This window comes from Dipteris shenzhenensis, chromosome 21 (assembly GCF_047967505.1).
Source record: "Dipteris shenzhenensis isolate YYH24624 ecotype China chromosome 21, Dip_SZ_1.0, whole genome shotgun sequence".
Lineage (NCBI taxonomy): Eukaryota > Viridiplantae > Streptophyta > Polypodiopsida > Gleicheniales > Dipteridaceae > Dipteris > Dipteris shenzhenensis.
The window spans coordinates 20796199-20805717 of NC_141616.1; positions in this window are offsets into that span (position 1 = coordinate 20796199).

A 9519-nucleotide genomic window follows, 5' to 3' on the forward strand; every position below is an offset into this window, starting at 1 on the left:
TGAGTGCACATGCCTCAAACTGCAACGAGATTGATTTGCATAAGGTATGCCCAAAATCATGGTCTCATACTAATGACCGCTGCTACAGAATAAATCATGAGATGCCTCAAAACATGAACGTTATTGCATGTACAGACTCAGTGATGCAATCTGCACATTTCTCCTTTTTGCTTGCAACTCCAAAATCTTATTCAGTGTGCAGGAGTAAAAGTAGTCAACCCTTGTAGTTGACTTAAAATTGAACCTTTGAATGATTTTCTGACAGAGAGAAAAAAGAAGACGATTTGACATCTCAAAGAGACATAACATCTCCAAATCTCCATGGGATCGTGCAAGAATTGACAGGTAAGGGTTTTTGGGCCTACGGAACGCAACAGAATAGATGGTTTTGGAAAGCGTGGTCCCAATCACCAAGTCCAACACACATATCAGAAAACGTTTTAGCAAACACATCTATTTGTAAACACCATCAGAATTCAAATTATGAGCAACATAGAGGTTTTATGACCTCTTGAGTCCACTGGAACTGACAGATCTGCGAATGGTTGCTTCAAACTCAAGTTCCAACAAATTTGGAATTATTATCCCAAAACAAATCAACTCTATTGTGTGCAAAACATAGACATGTAAACATTATAGAATGTAGGCTGTAACTACCTAGGTTTATAGAGCTTCATGTGTCCTTTGATCTAGCACTAGAACTCCCAAAGCCGATATCGAATGCAAAAGTTACGCGGCGAAAACAATGAAGGGCCGTCAAGCTGCCATTTTTGTGCGACTTCTACAGAAAAGCTTCTTCACCTCAAAGACAAAACACAAATCCAAGAATGGCTCTCCTTCTGTGGATAAGAGAGGATTTAGATCATCCTTATAGAAGATAATCCACAATAGCCAAACGAAGCCATGCCCAAAAAATCCTAAATAGTTCCTACTCGGAGTCAGTCCCTTCACTCACATGCGGTTTCACATCATTACCTTTCCTAAAACCTGACATTCCACAGTTTAGTGAGTAGACTTCAAAGTGCTCAGAGGCATTAACCGATTGATCACAGGGCAGATTGCACATGATTTGATTTTACACACACATGCCATCATCGTAAAGCCTATTTGGCTATTTTTTGGCATTGTACACTTTATTCAAGCCTTGTAAAGCCTCTTGGCTATTCCCCGGGGGATTCACTCTTCATTAAAGGGGGACGTCACCTGCGTGCATGAACTTCAAGAAAACCCCCTATTTAAGATCCACGTAGGATGATAAAACCCCCCTATTTAAGCTTATAAGATACCACCAAAATTCCATTATGTCCCCCCCTTTCCTTAAATCTACATTCTCTCTCAAGCATTTAGATTACACAATAAGAAAATTTAGGCTACTTTCCGTATGACTATTTAAAACCATACACAAAATCAAACTTGTTTGGACTAGTTACCCAAGATAACCTATATTATGTCCCCCCTTCTTAAAAATGACATGGTCCCCCTAGCTTAAATTCAATATTGGGGAAAAAAAAGGACCCCCACCCCTAATGTATAAGCTTATGTCTCATTCCAAAAAAACCCCCTATTGTACACTCACGTGATATCATAAGTTTCCCCCTGTGAATCCCCCGGGGGCTATTCCCAGCATTATTTGCCACAAGCCTTGTAATAGATTGGATTATTTATTGCAATTCCATCTTCACTGATAGTTCAACTTTCACTTGATATAGTCAGTAATTTGCAGTTGATTCAGACAAAGATTTCACAGACAATTTGAGTACATTTCTTGCACCATGTCTACGATTAGCAACCTCAATTTGGAGGCATCTGCTAAGTTAGACAACTCCAATTTATGGCACATGGAAATACCGAATGGAGACCATTCTTGTACTTCAAAACAAATGGGAGTATGTCAATGGGTCTACACCTAGACCATTGGGTGATCCAGCCAGCAATAACTCTACTCCACCTATTACCATAGCACGAGTAGTGGGATTTATAGCTACAACAACACGATCTGCACCTGTAGTAACAGATCTTACTATTGCCCGAGCATCCAAAGAATGGGATAAGAAAGACAAATATGCATATTATTTGATCAAGAAGAATGTGCAAGATGTCATGCTAGGACAGCTCAACACAATGAAGACATCAAAAGAAGCATAACGCTTCCAAGATTCTCACACTAAGAAACCAGATAAACCAGAGTTTCCACAATAGCGGTGAAACCGGATAGCTTACGTACTCAAGATCAAGGATTACAACAATAACTCGCAATAGCAAGAGGAACCATGAATCCCGCAGCAATGGTTCAAGTCATCCTCAATGGACTAGGAGAGGGATACGAGAATCTAGTCTAGAGTATTGTGATTCAACGACAAATTTCAACACTGAAAGAACTAAAGTGAGTGTTAGTTGGTGAAGAACTCAAGACTCAAGCCATTCACACACGCAAAGGTCATTCCAATGATCAAGCATTCACAGCTTCAAATAGAAGTAGAGGCAGAGGCAGAGGCAGAGGTAGAGGTAGATAATTTCTACGAAGTGGTCATCATCAACAACAAAGTTAGCATCAAAGTCAGAATCAGCATCAGCATCATCCTTAGCAACATCACCATCAACAAAGAGGAAATCATTCCAACAGAGGAAGATTCCAAGGATGAGGGAATGCATCCACCAATGTGTCAAGCATGCAGTGTAACTACTATCATAAGTTTGGACACTATGAAAGAGATTGCCACAAGAAGCAGTACAACCAAGGTGGTCAATCCAGTAGTAATCGAGGGAATTCTTGAGGAAGAGGAAATCATCATGGTGGACATTCAAGTCATAGTCATTATGCAAATGAACCTGAGAATATGTTTCTTGCAAGCGAGGATATGCAAAATAACTAAACAGTGTATCTCGACATAGATTGCAATTCAAAAGGGGAATTCAATTATCAAGTCGATCAAGTAGATCAGGATCCTTGGTACATCAACATCAGTGCATCATCTCATATGACAAAACATTAGGAATGGTTCACAAAGATGAAACCATTAGGAGGATAAAAGAATATCATCTACATTGCAGATAACACACCGGATCCAATTCAAGGGAAAGGTATTGTCCCTATTAACAATTTCACTGGTATGAAAGGATTGGTGAAAGATGTACTTTATGTTCCAAAGCTCCTCAAGAACCTCTTGTCAGTTGGTCAAATTACAAAACACAACTATCGAGTCATCTTTAATAGGGATGAATGCACTATCAGAGACAAATCCAGAGGATATCAGCTAGTAGGCAAGGAAGGATGCTTGTTCAAAATGCTAGCTTTGGTACCAGATTTCCATGGCATGTTAGCTCAACCGCAACACATGCCACTTTTCGCAAAATGGCACAAGAGATATGGACATGTCAATTTCAAAAGCTTGATAGAGCTCAGAAATCAAAATATGGCAATTGGAATTCCGAAACTTTAGTTTCTTGGAAAATTTTGTGAAGCATACTGCTTCAGTAAACAAAAGCAAACCAATTTTGGTAGAAGCACTTCTCGAGCACAAGGTATTCTTGATTGATGAAGCATCTGCTTCGGTAAACAAAAGTGAGCCAATTTTGGCAGAAGCACCTCTCGAGCACGAGGTATTCTTGATTGATGAAGCATGCTGCTTCGATAAACAAAAGCGAGCAAATTTTGACAGAAGCACCTCTCGAGCATGAGGTATTCTCAATTTGATTCACACAGATGTATGGGGTTATGCCCATACCCGCAACATCAATGGTTCACTTTACTACTTGACGTTCATCGATGATGACGAAAACAGATATTGTTGGATCTACTTTCTGAAAGAGAAATTTGAAGTCTTTTCCAGATTTCAAGAATTCAAAGCCATGGTAGAAAACCATACAAGTAGAAAGATCAAAGTCATGAGATCAGACAAAGGAGGTGAATACATGTCTTCAACATTCATGAATTTTTGCAGAAGTAATGGCATTTGAAGACAATTCACTTGTGCAAATACTCCTCAGTAGAATGCAAGAGCTGAAAGGAAGGATGGTACTTTAGTAGACAGTGCTAGAGCAATGCTCAATGAGAAGCATCTTCCAAATCAGTATTGGGTAGAATCAATTTCCACTGCAAACTACTAGCTTAATCGGCTTTTGACCATGAGCCGATATAGGGTATGACACCTTATGATGTGTTCACTGGACACAAGCCACGCATTGGTCATCTCCACATATTTGGTTGCATAGCATATGCCCACATACATGATGATCATCACAGAAAATTGAATGCGAAGTCACGTAAATGCATCATGGTTGGCTACAGTGAAGAAAGCAAAGCATACAAGTTGTACGATCCCATCAACCGAAAGGTCATAATCTCCAGAGATGTAATCTTTGATGAAGAACCAAAACTAATTTATAATGGAAGACATCAAATACACAGGAGATAGACGCACCGATTACTCATTCACCTACAGAAAAGGTTGATGACGAAGAGCAAGTTACTAGGGACACCTCAGGAAGAGCAACAGCAACTCAAATGGTCTACTAAGGAAAGCAGACCACTTGCGAGATTGACATATTCTAATAAAGGCAAAGCCATTCAAGTTGAAACAACCAATTATGCTCTTATGACTACCATCATGGCTATAGAAGAGCAGTGTACTTCAAAGACACAGTTGACAAGTTAGAATGTAGAAATGGAGGCTTTGTACAAGAATAATACTTGGGAATTATGCGACCTTCCACCAGGAAAGTAGGCCACAGCAAACAAATGGGTTTACAAAGTGAAGTACAATCCAAATGGAAGCATTGAAAGATACAAAGCCAGACTAGTTGCAAAAGGATTGGCACAGCAATATGGTTAGGATTATGATGAGACTTATGCTCCAGCTCCAGTAGCAAATATGGATTCCATACGGTTCTTGATAATCACTAGCGACACTCAGCAAGTGGAATGTCTACCAGCTTGATATCGTGAATGCTTTACTTAATGGTTACCTAGACAAGGAAGTCTACATGCAACAATCAGCAGGTTATGTTGAACCAGGGAAAGAGAATCAGGTTTTCCATCTCAAGAAAAGTCTCTATGGCTTAAAGTAAGCACCTAGAAGTTGGTACAGTAGAATCAACAAGTATTTTGCTAATCTGGGATACATGAAGTCGCATGCAGATCATACTCTCTGCTACAAAGTTCTAGCGGAAGACATTACTATTGCACTTTTGTATGTAGATGATCTGATTGTTACCGAAAGCAATGATAGCTTCATTAAAAGGTTGAAACAAGACTTATCTACAGAGTTTGACATGAAAGATCTTGGACTTATGCACTATAGTCTTGGTATTGAATTCTAGAGAGATCCCAGAGATTTAGACAGCACCTTCATGAGTCAGCTAAAATATGTTGACAGTCTCCTGAAGAAGTTTTATATGGCAGATTGCAAGATTGCAACCACTCCCATGGAACAGAGTTTGAAACTTACAAAAGATTCAAAGAAGCCTATAGTCAATGACAGATACTATTGGCATCCCATTAGATCTCTTATATATCGGACTATCACATAGCCAGATATTTGTTATACAATAAGCACTTGCACAGTTTATGGCAAATCCAAAACAGTCTCACTAGAATGTAGGCAAAAGAGTCTTGAGATACATCCGAGGTACAAGACAGTTTGGAATAGAATACAGACGAAGTCATCCAAGGTTGCATGGATACTATAATAGTGACTATGGACGAGATCATGAGACCAGGAGGTCCACACAGGGATATGCATTTTTCCTTGGTCAAGGTGCTATATCATGGTTGTCAACAAATAAACATCCAATTGTTTCTTTGCCTTCAACTGAAGCAGAATATAGAGCACTCACTACACGGTGCATGTGTCTATTTCTTTGTCTTCAAGTGAAGCAGCATAATATAGAGCACTCACTACAAGTGCATGTGATGCTATATGGCTCAGAAGACTATTGTCAAAAACAAATTACTTTGATGAATCAAAGCCAACAACAATATACTGTGATAATCGGCTCAAGCATTAGCCAAGAATCTAGTATATCACTCCAGGACAAAGCACATTGATGTCAGAGAGCACTTCATCAGAGAAAGAGTTTTACTTGGTGACATCACACTGCAACATTGTGATAGCAAAGAAAATGTTGTAGACATCTTTACCAACCACTTGGCAAAGAGTTTTTTGAGAAGCACTGACAAGCTCTTGGTTTGATGCAAAGGAAGGACATTCCCATTAAAGGGGTGTGATGGAATGTAATGTTCAGTCCTTCTTCGATTTGCTAGAATCATCATCTTCAGGGAAGGCCTACTTCATGAAGTTGATCTTGAGGGAAGGTGTTGAGGAACCATCTCAACATCATATGTTTGATATGTGCTTGACGCTAACCCAATGAGTGCTATAAAGGAAAGGGTTTGTATATATTCTACATTTTCAACTAAATCTAGTGTACAGTTAGTCATTTGTGGTGTGCTCTCTAGTTGTGCCCTTTCTCCTCATCTCCACTGTTCTCCTATCCCCCCTCTTCATATTGTGTCATTAACATAGTGTGCATTGGGTTAAGATCAATTCAACATGGTGTTTTCTTTTAGCATATGCAGGATCCAAATGATAATTTTTAGTGATTGTGACCTGGTTGGGGATTATTTTGATATCAAAGATCTTCAAAGGTGCTTAGTTTTATGATCCTTCCCATTAGTTCAAATTTTACCCCTTTAATCAATATTTGAGTTTCACTTTATGATCATAATAATGGAGTCCAGTTCACAATTAAATGCCTATAGTGATGATCAGCGTGCACTAAATTAGCCTTAACTCAGCATGTAATGGGTTGCTAACTTAACATTTGTTGGGTTAGGCATTGACTCCTATTTTGAATTACATTTTGTGTATTTAAGGTGCCAGTTGGAATACCTTATCAATGGAAGAGTTTTAGTCTATGTTAGATGGTCAATTGTAATTCACAACGGGCGGTCAACACTATTGACTGTGCCTAAATTAATGCTGTGTGCGCTAGGTTAAGGTTAACCCAGTGTGTCTTCTCCAGACTGTGTCGCAAATGGAATTATCAGAGATTTTGAGCTTCCATGGCTTATGTGCAAGGTTTGGAGTGCAACGGGGGTACTTCTCTCAGTATTCCACCTACTTACAAACAAGAATCAACACAAAACAAGCATGTTTGAAGAAAAATACAATGTGTTTCTCAGCTTTTCTTTGAGGATTGGATAGCATAGTAGGTTTACCAATTATCACCTCTAGCTTTTCCTAGATTTTACAATTAGAAACCTTAAAAAGCATCTACATACATACAACTCAAAATGACTACCTTTCTCTCTTCTCGCTCCCTTTTTCTCTTTTCTCAGCTCATACCTTTCCATAACACCAAAACCAACTACTTTCACCTAGCCATTAAGTGTTGGGAAATTTGAGATAATGGGAGAAGCAAATGCAAGCAAAAGCATACCTCTAACTCCCTAGCAACAGTGCCAAAAATGTGTAGTCTCGAAAGTGACTCACGTGTCATGGGGATCTTGGAAGTGTGATGATGGAGCCTCCTACTCCAAGCTACTCCTTGTGGGATCTGTGCAGGCATGAGCGGTCCATATGTGTCACCCAAATGGCTCTCAAAGTTGTTAGAAGTGTGAATCCACATGAGAAGAAGGGGGAGAAGGGAGAGGAAGAGGGAGACGGGATGGAAGTAAGAGGCAAGAGAAGGGGACTTGTGCATCATAACCTCTTCATTGATGGACGTATTGTTGTCATCAGCAAAACAAGCAGATCATTGAGGACATTTTCCTTCTGCCATTGGATTCCAAGTCTACTCTAATGCTAGACCCAAAAAATTACGATGCCTATTTTTATGAGAATAGCTATCACACTTTGCAAGGTTGTTACATCAACAAGGCCCTAGCCTCCATGCAAGCATAGCACCTGGCCTCTGAGTTGAGTCTCGATTTGTACCTCCCAGCCCCCTTGACCGTCAAGAGGAGATGCAAGTTTGCAGGAGGGCATTTGGTGGAGTTTGGTAGTCACGTACCAAGGGAATGCCCTAGCTTTTGGATTGACGTGGTGGTTGTGAGATCTCGGCATACGAAGGGGATAAGACAATGGATACACCCTTGGGCTCCTTTGGGATAAGACAATGGATCCACCTTTGGGATCTCTGCATTGGGATCCCATGAGAGCTGGGTGGAGAACTATTGGATTTTTAAGTGATAACTATGCTCTGTTGGACATGCAAACAGAGCTCTCAAGGGGGAAATATGCCTAATGGTTGGCCTACAAACTATGTAACCTTGGCAGATTTGAAAGTGAACCAGTGGCATTGCCTGACTCAAAAAAGTAATAGAGATTTTCATCCATAGAAGCTTGACTACTAACTTATTGTCAATTCCTGACATGAACAGTAAAAAAAAGCTGAGACATTTTGACAAATGTGGAAAATGCTGCTGTGTAACATTTGGAAGGGTTTCTTTTGCTAGGTAAGGCCAGATTCTTGGCCTAGAAGGTAATGCATAAATGGCTCCCTCTTCGGGGCCTTATGTGTAGATGGTTGCAAATTAATCCATATTGCTTGTTATGTCGGAGCTAGTTTGAGGACACGTTGCATCTAATTTGGGGTTGTGCTATTCCGAGAAGAGTATGGTGCAGGGTAGCATGGGCTGTTACAAAAACCGGTCTGATGGGGCAATTTTCAGTCACCACCAATGGGAAGTTAGTAGTGCTGGGCAACACCCCAGAGGGGGGGTTGGCGGCTTCCCTTTACTTTATCTGTCGCCTTTAGTAGTGAGTTGGGCAACATGGGGGCTTCCCTCTACTTTACATGTTTGCTAGCAATACATAAGAGCGGAAGTATTAATCACTATATGGTCTCTGAGGAATAATCTAGTATTTCAAATGGGGGTCAAACCAGCTTTCAAGGAGAGGCCTCTCTAAAAGTTTTTTGGTTGATGTGGGTAGAGTTGTGAGTAAACATGACTCATTGGTGGGTTTGTGTCTCAATGAACAGTGTAATGAGACGGCATATTAACTACAATGTTGTCATGTTCATATAATTATTGATAAACGTATTATCGTGAGGAACATCCATGGGCATGTTACGAGCTATAGCTTTGAGACAGGATGGTCATGATGCAAGATAACCATTTCTTCCGAGTAGGATGGCTTTGATGCAAGTTGGTTTGTTGAGAGAAATGTGGCTCCATATCTAATCTTTATTGATTTTGCAAAGTTGAACGATTGCCATGAGGGAACACTTAGGTTGGGTTTAGACAGAGCAGACGTTGGCGGGCTTGCAAAAGGAGAGTTCATTGATGTGGCACACAACTATTTGACCATGCGATTGTCTAGTGGAAGGAAAGGTCGTCTAGTACACATGCCCCCTCGCCCCCTGCCACCCAAGCATCGGTCAAGACTAGCAGATCCAATTGCAAATTTTGGCCAGGCTAGAGGGTTATGCAACATCCAAGAAAGGCAAGATCCATGCAATAAAATGTTGGCACAATGTCCGCGCGCTGTGTGAACATCACACGGGTGGGACACC